Consider the following 16,436-nt stretch of genomic DNA (forward strand, 5'->3'; position numbering starts at 1 on the left):
GCCAGCATCCCCGGCCGGAAGGGATCTGCCGGGAGAAAAACTAAGAAGCGCTCGCGCGCGGTAAAGAACGGCAGAGACCGCTACCAGGAGACCGTACAGAGACCCGCACACTACACGGTGCTCCCACGGCATCCCCTCAATGTTCCCGGAGCAGACCTACAGAGAGGACCGGACCACGGGGAGAAAAAGACAGGGGTGTGCTATGCCCGCACCCCGAGTCCGCAAGGCCCCGGTAAGGACCGTAAATTTCTTCATGCAGGAGACTAAGAAACCCCCATGCACCTCTCAGCTCCTTCCCTGACAAGGACAGGAAAAAACACTGGTGTGGACAGGAAGGGGTGGGGAATTCAACCTCTCAGTGTTTTTCCTGTCCCAATCAGGAGGAGGAGATAATCTCATGTGTGCTGTCGTGGAGACGTGGGGGGAAAAAATGTATGTGTGTTTGTCAGGGATGTGGAATTCTTATTGCCCGACGCCCGGGACATGCAGGTGAATTTTTTTCGGCCCTTAGCCCGGCTTCGGGCAAGCAGGGCCGGACCTGACAAGTGCGGCAGCGCTCACAGGGGTGTATGGAGTGGGCTCCAGACTCATGCCCACTCCATACTCTGCAGCCCCTGGCTGATTTCAGTAGCCAAGGGCCACCGCTAATAGCCAGAATGCGGTGTTTTTTGGAATAAAAGTTTTTTAAATGTGTTTTATTTTATTTATTTTACAGGCTTAATGGAGTACCCCTTTAAACACTTGTAGCTCCTCCTGCTATTTTCTATTCCCTCTAACAATGTCCACTTGATCGAGGATAATATGCCGGCCTTCCGGAAAGGCCGGCATATTATCCTCGATCACGTGGTGACTCTCATCACGTGGTCGCGGATCCATTACCGAAACTTCCGGCCTCCCCTTAGGAGGTAACTACTATACCTCTGGGTATCACGTGATCTATGATCACGTGACCCTGGAACACGTGACCTGCAGAACCGGATCTGCAGGTCCTCAAACTATCCTTTCAATACAACAAAAGAACCAATTAACACGCCTCTACTCTGGACATGGTATGTATATAAGGGGCTGTTATTACTTTGTTTTGATATATGCCTGAGGAAGGAGGCGATCCTATAAGCCCTCCGAAACGCGTCGCAATAAATCCTACCCTATCTATCCACGGACCTCCGGGCCTTTTTGTCATACTCTTCTGGAAGGGGATGATGTGAAAGGTAACTGTACCTACACATCTCCCCTAGTGAAGTAAGTTTACCTCAGAGACAATCTACTATATTATGGTTTGATTGTTATTATGTTTTGTACTGCCTCCGAGCGCTGGTTTTTCCAATTGTTCTTTTCTCATACACGGACCACGGCACTGTGATTCCGGCTCACCCTGCGCCCTCCCTAAGGGATGTCTACATGACGGAGATTGTTTCAGTATACAAGTGACAAGAGGACTCCAGGTGTTAGTGGGGGATCACTGTCCTGTGACCTCCCACATACCCTGGGTGAGTACAAACCTCTTCTACTTCTAATTGCTTTTGGGATCTGAGCGCCGCCTTTTTCTGTTTTATCTATTATATTTACTGTGTTAAGAGTGGGAGAAGAGGGTTGCATTGACAGAGGGAAACAAAACAGCAGCAGAGTACACCATAACACGTATATAACAGCCATAACTACACACAGGAGCATTATGCAATTACCTTTACAAGGTAATTTTTCATTTTTGCCCTTTCAATTTTTTCTCCCAGATATAACGCTTTTACTTATCCACCTACAGATTCATGAGGCTTGTTTTTTGCACCACCAGCTGTACTTTGTATTACTCATCACTCATTTTACCACAAAATCTACAGTGAAACAAAAAATATTGTAGGGCAAAATTGAAGAAAAAAAAACAAAAAACTCCATATTGCAACTTTTGAGGGGCTTCAGATTCTACGCATTGCACTTTATGGTGAAAATAACTTATTAGGGAGCTTTATCACTGAGTGGTTTTAGGTGTATTTTTTAAGTCACTTTTGCAACCTTTTTTTTTTTGGCAGGCACGTGCATACTGTATTTATCGGGGTATACCACGCACCGGCCTATAACACGCACCCTCATTTTACAAAGGATATTTGGGTAAAAAAAAGTTTTTTACCCAAATATCCATGGTAAAATGAGGGTGCGTGTGTGCGCATGTATACCCCGATATACCCCCAGGAAAGGCAGGGGGAGAGAGGCCGTCGCTGCCCGCTTCTCTCCCCCTGCCTTTCCTGGGGTCTAGAGCCCGGCTGCCGGCCCTTCTCTCCCCCTTGCTATCGGCGCAGCTGCCCATTCTGTCCCCCTGACTATCGGTGCCGGCGCCCCATTGCCGGCGCCGATAGCCAGGGGGAGAGAAGCGGCGCCGACAGCCGCAGGGGACGCGCGCCAGAGGCCTGCAGCAGCGCAGACCCGACCCAGGTAATTATGCCACCGGGGATAAGGGGAGGCAACGGGGCAGCAGCACCGGCAATTGGTGCCGCTGCCGCTTCTCTCCCCCTGGCTGTCGGCGCCGCTTCTCTCCCCCTGGCTATCGGCGCCGGCAATGGGGCGCCGGCACCGATAGTCAGGGGGACAGAACGGGCAGCGGCGCCGATAGCAAGGGGGAGAGAAGGGCCGGCAGCAGCGCTCTAGACCCCAGGAAAGGCAGGGGGAGAGAAGTGGGCAGCGACGGCCTCTCTACCCCTGCCTTTCCTGGGGCTGTATCGGCGTATAACACGCACATGGACTTTAGGCTAAAAATTTTAGCCTAAAAAGTGCGTTTTATACGCCGATAAATACGGAAATTAATCATATGTGCGCAAGCCCACCAAAACGACTTCACAACACCATTTCTCACCATGTAAAGCAGGTTTCTAGAGCAGCGCTGAAGGTGATCTGTGTTTGCAGGTTTTTTCCAACCATTTGCGTATTTAAAAAAAAAAAAAAAATTGCAGATAAATTAATGACCATTGCATGTAAAGTGGCCTACATAGACAAGTCTTCAGAAATCACTTATATTGTAAGTTAGAAAAAAAAAATTCAAAAAAATAAAAAAATAAGCAAACCAAAAAAAGAAAATCTCAAAAAAGCACAAATTTGAAAAAAATAAATAAAGCAAAAAAATATTTATAATTCACTTCCATTATCTTTATTTTGTATGTCCATACAATTACGATACCCATTTATATAGGTTTTGTTATATTTTACAATTTGTAAAAAAAAATTCAAAAAAAGAAGAAAAAATAAAAGGTCTAACTTTTTGTACCAAAAAGAGAATGTTCAAAACTGCCCTTTTCCGACCCCTATAACACTTGTCTGTTTACGGGGTGGGCTATATAAAAGCTCATTATTTGCATTATATATAGTTTTTATTTTTGTTTTGATGGGACTTTTTGATCACTTTTTGCTAAAGGTCTACTTTTTATTTTTATTTTTTTATGTATACGCCATTGACCAAGTGGTTTTAATGCTATATTTGAATAGTTTCACAATTACGCATGCGGCAATACCACGTTTGTTAATTTTTGCTTACATTATTTAAAAAAATAAAAATAAAAAAAGGGGGGGGGGGGGGTAATTCCGTTTTTTAGTAGGGTTTATTCACATTCCTTTATTTTATTTTAAACATTTTATTTACTATTTTTTTAGTCCCCATCACTGATCAGGGTTATCGGCGATCCATTGCTACAGGCTGCCTGCAGTGAAGAAGTGCCAATTGGACAGACTAACGCAGGTAAGGGTGCTTTCAAACGCTAACTCCGGTTGTCTCATTTTTGCCCCATATACAGTTTTCTGACCGGACCTAAAACCGTGGTATATCACGGTTCTATGTCCAGTCAGAAAACCGTATTCGGGGAAAAATGAGACAACCGGAGTCAGTGTTTGACTCCGGTCGGCTCACTGAAATGAATGGGGTTCAGGCTGGATCTGGCTGGGATACGGGAGCGACCGGTTTTCGCCCCTCCCAACCGGATCCAGCAACCGTACACTAAAATCGTAGTGTGAAAGCACCCTAAGAGACCTCTGCCTGTCATCTCAGCTGATTGGGACCCCACAAGTGTCCCAGCTAACCAGCAATTGATTTTTGGCATTTTAGACACTGCAATTAAATTTGAACGGTGATGTCCGGCATTAGACATGGGTCTGGGCTGCTGATAGCAGCTGGGACCAACCAACTACGAAGCGCACTCTGCTACTGGGTGCGCTTTACAGACCAGGAGTGGGCATCCTCTAGGGATAGATGGGAGTTAGGGTGGATGCTGCCACATACACTCTAGTACCACATTTCTTTTTGACCTCCCCACTTACATTTTACAGTGCTGTCAATGCCCTTCTTAAATAACTACAGAATAACATTAAAGGTGTATTCAGCATTAGAAAAACATAGTTGATTTCTTAAAAAAAAAACTTCACCCAATTAGGTTGTGTGGTATTGCAGTTCATTATACTGTGGTTTTAGGTCCGGTCACAAAACTGGATACGGGTCAAAAATGAGCCGACCGGAGTCCCCGTTTGACTCCGGTCGGCTCATTAAAGTGAATGGAGTTTAGTGCTGGTCCGGCTGGGGTACAGGTGCGCACGGATTGCCCCTCCCCCAGCCGGATCTGGCACCCGTAATGTAAAACCGAGATGTGAATGCAGCCTTAAAGAGTTATCCAGTAATAGAAAAACAGAGCTAATTTCTTCCAAAAACAGCACCACTCCTGTCTGCAGGCTGTGTGTGGTATTACAACTTGGCTCCATTCACTTCAATAGAACTAAGCTGCAATACCACAGACAACCTGCAGACAAATGAGGTGTAGTTTTTAGAAGAAATCAGTTCTATTTTTCTATTGCTTGATAGACGCTTTAATGTTCTAGTAATGTCACAGTCTGGTTCTCTTACATAAGATCTCTACATAGATTATATTTTCTTTAGACAAATACCTCTGGTTGGGACAAGCTGGTTGGAACATATTTACTGGAACTGACAAAGAATGTAGAACTCTTTAGCCTTTCTATTCAGATCAGCATATACAGAATACTATGCAGTGTAACATGACAAGGCCCGATTCACCACAGCTCTCTATGGCACTATTGTTATTCTATCACAGCCAAAGTGTAAATAGAGGTTCTGAACAAGATGACACCAAAAGGAGGCCGAGACATCTCTGACCAAAAAAGAAAAAATCCAAAGTACTATCTGCATTAATCCTGCTTAGTTTACTTTTAAATAAGACAAGGAGCCTAAAAATGGAAGAAAAAAAAGGTTGCACAGATCACCTACCTATTGATCTATGTGTATACTTTACAGGGGTTATTCGGACCTGCTGCCAGTGCTGCACACAAAGCTATACTACTAGTGCAAAGGTCAAAATACTCAATAAGAAGAAATATTAATCCAGCACTTGTTAAGTAAATCTGTAAAAACATGGATGTGAATAAAGTGAAACAGTCTGAAAACTTTTCAAACGCACGCGAGTAAGGCTGCATTCACACCACGTTTTGGACATACGGGTGTCGGATCCGGCGCGGGGAGGTGCAAACCGGGCGCTCCCGTACCCCGGCCGGATCAGCCCGTGACTCCATTCTGCTCAGTTTTGACCCGTATGCGGTTTTAGACCGGACCTAAAACCGTAGTAAACTACGGTTTTAGGTCCGGTAAGGAAGAGTGAGGCCATGTTCACACCTTGGAATTTCTGTGCCGTGGAATTCTGCAAGGAGATTCCGCTACAGCAGAGTCCCATTGAATTCCAATGGATTCTGCTGCATTGTCCACATGGCAAACTTCAGTCTGGTATGGAAGTTCCATTTTCCGTGTCCGCCGAAAAAATTCACCTGTTCATTCTTTCTGCGGACTCCAGACAAAATGGATAGCCATCTATGAGCGCCGCATTCCTGTGCGGTCCTAGCACCGGCATATTATACCAGCGCTTGCTGTCTCCAGAATATAGTCACAGAGATTTTCTGTGCGGACAATCTGAAGTCTGAACATAGCCGAAGAGTAAGTAGTAAGCATGTCCCAATACTGGTATCGGTATCAGGGCCGATACTAGCCATTTGCATGGTATCGGGGACTCGTTTAATGTCCCCGAGACCATGCCCAATACCTGCTGCCGCTCTGCTGCACCGTTCTCCCGTCCATGTCATGTCTTCCTATGGAGGAGCATGTGACACACATGTCACTCTGCCTCCTCCCCTGCGCACAGTGTAATGCTACGCAGGAAGCAGAGTGAAGTATAGGTCACATGCTCCTCCATAGGACGACATGATACAGAACGGAGGACGGGAGAACGGGGCAGTGGAGCGGCAGCACCCGACAGAGGAGGTGAGCTGCCTGCAAGGAGGGGGCTGCTACTAATGTCTAAAGGGGGGGGGGGGACTGCTGCGGCTGCTATCTAAACGGGGGGCCCTGCTGCTGTCTAAACAGGGGGGGGGGGGGCTGCTGCTGTCTGAATAGGGGGGGGGGGCCTGCTGCTGTCTAAGCGGGGGTGGGGGGGCCCTGCTGCTGTCTAAACGGGGGGCCCTGCTGCTGTTTAACCCCTTGAGGACGGAGCCCAATTTCACCTCTAGGACGAAGCCCTTTTTTGCAAATCTGACCACTGTCACTTTAAATATTAATAACTCTGGAATGCTTTTAATTATCATTCTGATTCTGAGACTGTTTTTTCGTGACATATTCTACTTTAACATAGTGGTAAATTTTTGTGGTAACTTGAATCCTTTCTTGGTGAAAAATCCCCAAATTTGATGAAATTTTTTTTTAAATTTTGCATTTTTCTAACTTTGAAGCTCTCTGCTTGTAAGGAGAATGGATATTCCCCAAAATTTTTTTTTTTTTTTGATTCACATATACAATATGTCTTCTTTATGATTGCATCATAAAATTGACGTGTTTTTACTTTTGGAAGACATCAGAGGGCTTCAAAGTTCAGCAGCAATTTTCCAATTTTTCACAAAATTTTCAGGGACTAGTTCAGGTTTGAAGTGGATTTGAAGGGTCTTCATATTAGAAATACCTCATAAATTACCACATTATAAAAACTGTACCCCCCAAAGTATTCAAAATGACATTCAGTAAGTTTTAACCCTTTAGGTGTTTCACAGGAAAAGCAGCAAAGTGAAGGAGAAAATTCAAAATCTTAATTTTTTACACTTGCATGTTCTTGTAGACCCAATTTTTGCATTTTTACAAGGGTAAAAGGAGAAAATGTGTACTTGTATGTGTAACCCAATTTCTCTCAAGTAAGCACATACCTCATATGTCTATGTAAAGTGTTCAGCGGGCGAAGTAGAGGGCTCAGAAGCGAAGGAGCGACAAGGGGATTTTGGAGAGTACGTTTTGCTGAAATGGTTTTTGGGGGGCATGTCGCATTTAGGAAGCCCCTATGGTGCCAGAACAGGAAAAAAAATAAAATAAAAACATGCCATACCATTTTGGAAACTAGACCCCTTGAGGAACGTAACAAGGAATAAAGTGAGCCTTAATACCCCACAGGTGTTTCACGACTTTTGCATATGTAAAAAAATTTTTTTAACATTTTTCACTAAAATGTTGGTTTCCCCCCAAATTTCACATTTTTTAAAGGGTTAATAGCAGAAAAGACCCCCCAAAATTTGTAACCCCATCTCTTCTGAGTATGGAGGTACCCCATAAGTGGACCTGAAGTGCACTGCGGACTAACTACAATGCTCAGAAGAGAAGGAGTCATATTTGGCTTTTTGAGAGCAAATTTTGCTCGGGGGGCATGTTGCATTTAGGAAGCCCCTATGGTGCCAGGACAGCAAAAAAAAAAAAAAAAAAACACACATGGCATACCATTTTGGAAACTAGACCCCTCACAGAATGTAATGAGGGGTACAGTGAGCATTTACCCCCCACTGGTGTCTGACAGATCTTTGGAACAGTGGGCTGTGCAAAATTTTTCATTTTCACGGACCACTGTTCCAAAGATCCGTCAGACACCTGTGGGGTGTAAATTCTCACTGTACCCCTTATTACATTCCGTGAGGGGTGTAGTTTCCAAAATGGGGTCACATGTGGGGTTTAGTTTTTTTTGCGTTTGTAAGAACCACTGTAACAATCAGCCACCCCTGTGCAAATCACCTCAAATGTACATGGCGCACTCTCCCTTCTGGGCCTTGTTGTGCGCCCCCAGAGCACTTTGCGCCCACATATGGGGTATCTCCGTACTCGGGACAAATTGCGTTACAAATTTTGGGGGGCGTTTTTCCCCTTTTACCTCTTGTGAAAATGAAAAGTATAGGGCAACACCAGCATGTTAGTGTAAAAATGTTTATTTTTTTACACTAACAGGCTGGTGTAGACCCCAACTGTTCCTTTTCATAAGGGGTAAAAGGAGAAAAAGCCCCCCAAAATGTGTTTCTCCCGAGTACGGCGATGCCCCATATGTGACCCTATACTGTTGCCTTGAAATACGACAGGGCTCCAAAGTGAGAGCGCCATGCGCATTTGAGGCCTGAATTAGGGACTTGCATAGAGGTGGACATAGGGGTATTCTATGCCAGTGATTCCCAAACAGGGTGCCTCCAGCTGTTGTAAAACTCCCAGCATGCTTGGACAGTCAATTGCTGTCCAGAAATGCTGGGAGTTTTTGTTTTGCAACAGCTGGAGGATCCATCTTAGAAACACTACAAACACTACAACGTACAATACGCTTTTCATTTTATTGGGGAAGGGGGGTGGTGGGGGGGGGCAGTGTACGTGTGTATATGTAGTGTTTTACTCTTTATTTTATGGTAGTGTAGTGTAGTGTTTTTAGGGTACATTCACACTGACGGCGGATTACACTAGGAGTTTGAGCTGCGGCGAAAAATTTGCCGCAGCTCAAACTTGAAGCGGGGAACTCACTGTAATCTGCCGCCAGTGTGAATGTAGCCTGTACATTCACATGGGAGGGGGGTCAAAACTACAACTCCCAGCATGCACTGACAGACCATGCATGCTGGGAGTTGTTTTGCAACAGCTGGAGGCACACTGGTTGGAAAACCTTGAGTTAGGTTCTATGACCTAACTCAGTATTTTCCAACCAGTGTGCCTCCAGCTGTTGCAAAACTACAACTCCCCGCATGTACTGATTGCGGAAGGGCATGCTGGGAGATGTAGTTATGCAATGGCTGGAGGCACGCAAGTACAACTCCCAGCATGCCAAGACAGCCTTATGCTGTTACTGAATGCTGGGAGTTGTAGTTTTGCAAGATTTAGAGGGGTTCAGGTTGTAAATCACTGTCCAGTGGTCTCAAAACTGTGGCCCTCCAGATGTTGCAAAACTACAACTCGCAGCATGCCCAGACAGCAAACAGCTGTCTGGGCATGCTGGGAGTTGTAGTTTTGCAACATCTGGAGGGCCACGGTTTATAGACCACTGTAAACTGTGGCCCTCCGGATGTTTCTAGGCAACAACTCACCTAGCAGGACCCGGATGTATAGCTGCCGCCGCCGCCGCACGTGGGGGATCCCTGCATGGAGGATCGCGCTCCGTGATCCGGGATCCAGGTAAGGGACCTTCGGCACCAACCTTCCCTGGACAGTTCCCCCGTTTTGCCCGGACACCGATAGGTGGGCAAAGCGGGGGAACCGAACTTTAACCCCCCCTCCCCTGGTCTGCGATCGGCTTGGCCGACCAATAGCAGGGATAGGAGGGGTGGCACCCCTGCCACCAAACTCCTATCCCTTCAGGGGGATCGAGAGTGTCTCGGACACCCCCGATCCCTCTTATTTTCCGGGTCACCAGTGACCCGTATGACCCTGGTCTCAGGACCCCCCCCCTCGGCGATGTGCCGGGATGCCTGCTGTTAGATAACAGCAGTCATCCCGGCCCGATCATCGCTACCGATGACGCGGCGCTCCCGGAACCCTGTGACGTACATGTACGTCGCCGCACGCCAAGTGACACTTCGCGGCGCCGTACATGTACGTCACTCTTCGTGAAGGGGTTAAGGGGGGGCCCTGCTGCTGTCTAAAGGGGGGGCCCTGCTGCTGTCTAAAGGGGGGCTGTGGTCTACAGAGGGGCTGCTACTTATGTCTACAAGGGGGTGGGCCTGCAGTCTACAGGGGGGGGGCTGCTGCTAATGTCTGCAAGGGGATACTACCTACTTGAATTTATATATAGATAGTGCAGGTGACCCGATTTCTACCACTGCTCATCATGTGATCATCGGTCTCACCACCAATGCAAATTCCTTGTTCTGTCCAATGGAGAAGAGAGAAATCTTGGCTCATACTACTGCAGCTGCCTCCATTGTACACAACAAGGAACTACATATCATACGGTAAGCAGCACCAGAAACCCGGTCACCCTGGTGTCAGATTCCCTTTAAAATATAAGTACTCATACTTGGTATTGGCGAGTACTAGAATTAAAGTATCGGTACTCGTACTCTGTCTTAAAAAAATGGTTTGACCGCACTAGGTAAGGCCCTGCAGGTTACATATAGTTACAAGGTTGGTAAGAGTCAAAAGTCTACTGAGTTCAACCTAAAACTCTACTGTGTTGATCCAGAGGACGGCAGCACCCCCTAACCCCCCCCGCGCGACCCACCACCTATGAGGTTGATGCCAATTGCCACATAACATAGGAAAAAAGTCCTTCCCAACTACAATATGGTGATCAACATAATTCCCTGGACCAACGTTCTATCCACATAAATCTAGTACAGTGACCCCCCCGACCTACGATGGCCCCGACATACGATAATTCCAACATGCGATGGTCTCTCAGAGGCCATCGCATGTTGAAGGCATCATCAACATACGATGCTTTTGTATGTTGGGGCCATCGCATAAACGGTTATCCGGCAGCGCAGACTGCTTCAGCTGCCACCGGATAGCCGTTTACGGTGCCCTGTGTGGTCCGCTGACGATCACTTACCTGTCCTCGGGGCTCCGGCGCGTCCTCTTTGGGATCCCCTGCATCGTCGGCGCTCTCCATCATTGTCATCACGTCGCTGCACACGCCGTCCCGTCATTCAGTAGGAGCGACGTGATGGCGGCGACGGAGAGCGAGGATGTCAGGGAAGCAGAGGCCTTGCCGGAGCGTTGGGGACACCCCGGGGACGCATCGACAGTGATGGAAGGCGACATCCAGGGCAGCGGTGACGGTCCGGAGCGGCAGGGACACGTGAGTATTACACGTGAGTAACCTCCAATACCAGTGGTCTCCAACCTGTGGACCTCCAGATGTTGCAAAACTACAACTCCCAGCATGACCGGACAGCCGTTGGCAGTCCGGGCATGCTAGGTCTTGTAGTTTTGCAACATCTGGAGGTCTGCAGGTTGGAGACCACTGTCCTATACTTTACATTGCATGGATCCCTCAACATTCGATGGTTTCAACAAACGATGGTCCATTTGGAATGGATTACCATCGTATGCTGAGGGACCGCTGTATCCCCAACCTGTAATGTTATATTTGTCCAGTACAACATCAAGGTCCCCCTTGAACTTGATTATTGTACATTGTGATCAAATTGCCCCCAAGATGACTTTTCTCCAAACTAAATAACTTGAAACTTGATAACCTGCCATGGTACTATAATCCTCCCATAGTAGTAGTCATCTATTTATACCCAGGACTTTATAACAAGGGGGCATCCTCTATGCCAGCAAAGATGGGGGTTTTAACCTGTAAGAGCAGTGAGACTATGGAACTCCCTCCCAGAGGAAGTGGTCATGGGGAAAGAGTTCAAAAGGCGCCTGGACACAGGTCTGGAGAGTAATAACATTACAGGGTATGGATACTAGATCTATAGGGACAGAACATTAATCCAGGGATTTATTCTGATCGCCATATTGGAGTCAGGAAGGAATTTTTGGCATCAGTCTCGTGGTTTTTCTTTTCTTTCCCCTGAATCAATAGAGTAGGAGCGCAGTAAGGATTTATGTCTTTTTTCAACCTTATGAACTATGTTACTATGATAAACTACAGATCAAATACATGTGTACTGTAGTAAAGCAGATGAAAGTTGTAAATGTTTCATTAAAAAATACATTTTGCAACCACCATCAGCTCAGGAAAAGTACATTCGCTTTTATGCCCTAACAACTATCCAACGATATATGTAGAGAATAGGATAAACAGAGTGCAGTGCAAGTATATATGAGAACTCCGAGACAACTTACACCAAAGAAAGAAGGATCATACAAGTAGAAACTGCACATCCCAAAGCTAAATTACTGTATTTTCCAGAGTATAAGATGACTCGGCGTATCAGACGACCCCCAACTTTTACCGTTAAAATTTAGAGTTTGGGATATACTCGCCGCATAAGATAAGACCATATGACACTTTATCCTGTAGGTCCATACATTAAAATGATACCCTACTTATATAGGTTTGATTTTGTCGGACTTCTGGAAAAAATCATAACTACATGCAGGAAAATTAATACATTTAAAATTGTCATCTTCTGACCCCTATAACTTTTTTATTTTTTCGTGTACGGGGCGGTATGAGGGCTCATATTTTATGCAGTGATCTGAAGTTTTTATCGGAATCATATTTGTTTTGATCGGACTTTGATCGCTCTTTATAAATTTTTTAATGGTATAAAAAGTGACCAAAAATATGCTATTTTTCTTTTGTACACTTTTAGTCCCCTTAGGGGACTTTTAGGAGGAATCATTTAATTCCTCATACAGATCAATGTGGTTCCATAAAACCACATTGATCTCTGTGCTCTGCGGTAGGTCCTGCCAGGCTTTATCATTCTCAGCGCAGGAGCCGGCATGGAAGGAGAGTCAAGCCCTCAGGCTACCTCAGCAGTGGATTACCCCCACCAGGGACAGGATAAAGGCACCTTTAGACGCCGCAGTCAGCTTTGACAGCGGCGATCTAAAGGGTTAATAGCCGGCCATAGCGATCGCAGTGTTTCAGCTATTAACGCCGGCCCCCAGCTACAGGAATCAGCTCGACTCAAGCCCGAGCTATATCTGGACATGCCGCTCGGCAGCACTGTAGATGCATAAACTTGAGCCCACTGCGGAGCTCTGGTAACCAATGACACATTGCTAGGTGTCCTGGTCACGTGGTGTGATGTGTCCAATCACGCTGCAGGAGGCGGGACGGAGTCACTGCGAGAAGCGCTCGGATCGTGGGCATGCAGACTGGTTTAAATATATATAAGGTACGCTGCAGGAGGTATATATATGGCCGGGAATTAGCGGAATACATTTAAAAATTAGACTGAAGCACCCGCCCTATAAGACGACCCCCTGACTTTTGAGAAGATTTTCCTGGGTTAAAAAGTCGTCTCATATGCCAGAAAATACGTAGTTAAAGGGGTTCTCCGGTGAAAATTATTTATTTTTTTTAAATCAACTGGTGCCAGAAAGTTAAACAGATTTGTAAATTACTTCTATTAAAAAATCTTAATCCTTCCTGTACTTATTAGCTGCTGAATACTACAGTGGAAATTATTTTCCGTTTGAAACACAGAGCTGTCTGCTGACATCATGAGCACAGTGCTCTCTGCTGACATCTCTGTCCATTTTAGAAAAGTTCCAGAGTAAAAGGAAATCCCCATAGCAAACATATGCTGCTCTGGACAGTTCCTAAAATGGACAATGATGTCAGCAGAGAGCACTGTGCTCATGATGTCAGCAGAGAGCTCTGTGTTTCAAAAAAGAAAAGAATTTCCGCTGTAGTTTTCAGCAGCTAATAAGTACAGGAAGGATTAAGATTTTTTAATAGAAGTAATTTACAAATCTGTTTAACTTTCTGGCACCAGTTGATTTAAAAAAAAAAAAAAAAAGTTTTTCACCGGAGTACCCCTTTAACCTCTTCAGGACCCATGACGTATGCATACGTCATCACACCCTGGGTCTTAAGGACCCATGACGTATGCATACGTCATATCTTTTCCTGGTCTCTGCCGCTCACCCGGCGGGGATCGGAAGCGGATGCCTGCTGAAATCCTTCAGCAGGAATCCAGGGCAAACGCCGAGGGGGGCCATGTAGGCCCCCCATGTCGGCGATCACCGCAAATCGCAAGGGAAATCGCCCTTGCGATCTGCTGCGATACCGTGCTGATCGGGTCTCTGGGACCCGACCGCCCGGTAATTTCGCATGATCCCGGCTGTCACAGACAGCCAGGACCATGCTGAAGCATAGGAGCGAGGTGGCAAGCCTGCCACCTCCTCCGATCCCCTGCGATTCTTCGGTTAGTTAACCGACCAATCGCAGGAGGGGGGCGGTTACTTCCTCCCGTCCTGCCCGGCCCCTGGAAGTCCGGAGAGGATGGGAGGAAGACCGGAGGACGCGGCGGGGGACGGGGGAGTGCTGGGGACCGGCCCCGGTACTTACCTCGTCCCTGAAGACCCCGATCCCGGCGAGGAAGATGGCGGCGGCGGTGACAGGTGAGTAGATCTTCAGCCGCGGTCGGGCCCTTTACAGCAATGCACGTCGCCGTAAAGCGACATGCATTGCTGTATTGGGACCCTGTATACTACAACTCCCAGCATGCCCAGACAGCCCTTGGCATCTGGGCATGCTGGGAGTTGCAGTTTTTCAACATCTGGAGGCCCACAGTTTGGAGACCACTGTGCCCTTCCAGATGTTGCAAAACTACACATTCTCAGCATGCCCTTACTGTCCAGACATGCTGGGAGTTGTAGTTCTGTAACATCTGGCCCTTCAGATGTTGCAGAACTACAACTCCCAGCATGCCTGGACAGTTTTGGCATACTGGGAGTTGTAGTTTTGCAACATCTGGAAGGGCACAGATTGGGAACCACTGTATTAGTGGTCTGCAAACTGTAGTCCTCCAGATGTTGCAAACTACAACTCCAAGCATGCTGGGAGTTGTAGTTCGGCAACATCTGGCTCTAAAGATGTTGCCGAACTACTACTCCCAGCATGCCTGAGAATGTTTGGGAGTTGTGGTTTTGAAACAACAGGAGGCACACTGGTTGGGAAACATTGTCTGTTTCCTAACTCAGTGTTTCCCAACCCGTGTGCCTCCAGCTGTTGCAAAACTATAACTACCAGCATGCACTGATAGACTGTGCATGCTGGGAGTTGTAGTTTTGCAACAGCTGGAGGTCCCCCCCTTGTGAATGTACAGGGTACATTCACATGGGCAGGGGGCTTACAGTGAGCATCAGGCTGCAAGTTTGCGATGCAGCAAATTTTGTGCGGCAGCTCAAACTCGCAGCGGGAAAAATCGCTGTAACCCCCCTGCCCGTGTGACTGTACCCTAAAAACACTACACTACACTAACACAAAATAAAATAAAAAGTAAAAAAACACTACATATACACATACCCCTACACAGCCCCCCTCCCCTCCCCAATAAAAATGAAAAACGTCTGGTACGCCACTGTTTTCAAAATGGAGCCTCCAGCTGTTGCAAAACAACAACTCCCAGTATTGCCGGACAGCCGTTGACTGTCCAAGCATGCTGGGAGTTTTGCAACAGCTGGAGGCACCCTGTTTGGGAATCACTGGCGTAGAATACCCCTATGTCCACCCCTATGCAAATCCCTAATTCAGGCCTCAAATGCGCATGGCGCTCTCACTTTGGAGCTCTGTCGTATTTCAAGGCAACAGTTTAGGGTCACATATGGGGTATCGCCGTACTCGGGAGAAATTGCCTAACAAATTTTGGGGGGCTTTTTATCCTTTCACCCCTTATGAAAAGGGGAAGTTGGGGTCTACACCAGCATGTTAGTGTAAAAAAATTTTTTTACACTAACATGCTGGTGTTGCCCTATACTTTTCATTTTGACAAGAGATAAAAGGGAAAAAAGCCCCCCAAAATTTGTAATGCAACTTCTCCCGACTACGGAGATACCCCATATGTGTGCGCAAAGTGCTCTGGGGGCGCACAACAAGGCTCAGAAGGGAGAGTGCGCCATGTACATTTGAGGTGATTTGCACAGGGGTGGCTGATTGTTACAGCGGTTTTGACAAACGCAAAAAAAAAAAAAACACATGTGACCCCATTTCGGAAACTACACCCCTCACGGAATGTAATGAGGGGTGCAGTGAGAATTTACCCCCCACTGGTGTCTGACAGATCTGACAGTAAATGCTCACTGTACCCCTTGTTACGTTACTCAAGGGGTCTAGTTTCCAAAATGGTATGCCATGTGGGGTTATTTTGTTGTTCTGGCACCATAGGGGCTTCCTAAATGCGATATGCCCCCCGAGCAAAATTTGCTCTCAAAAAGCCAAATATGACTCCTTCTCTTCTGAGCATTGTAGTTCGCCCGTAGTGCGCTACAGGTCAACTTATGGGGTACCTCCATACTCGGAAGAGATGGGGTTACGAATTTTGGGGGGTATTTCTGCTATTAACCCTTGCAAAAATTTGAAATTTGGGGGGGGAAACACACATTTTAGTGAAAAAAAAAATTTTTTTTTACGTATGCAAAAGTCGTGAAACCCCTGTGGTGTATTAAGGCTCACTTTATTCCTTTTTACGTTCCTCAAGGGGTCTAGTTTCCA

General features: G+C 46.6%; 1 protein-coding gene across 4 annotated transcripts in view; it reads right to left on the bottom strand.

Annotated features, from left to right (window-relative positions):
* Window positions 1–16,436, bottom strand: part of METTL21A (methyltransferase 21A, HSPA lysine) — a 50,168-nt gene that overhangs the window by 29,542 nt on the left and 4,190 nt on the right. The window lies entirely within an intron of this gene.

The sequence above is a fragment of the Hyla sarda genome, chromosome 8, assembly GCF_029499605.1.
Source record: "Hyla sarda isolate aHylSar1 chromosome 8, aHylSar1.hap1, whole genome shotgun sequence".
Taxonomy (NCBI): Eukaryota; Metazoa; Chordata; class Amphibia; order Anura; family Hylidae; genus Hyla; species Hyla sarda.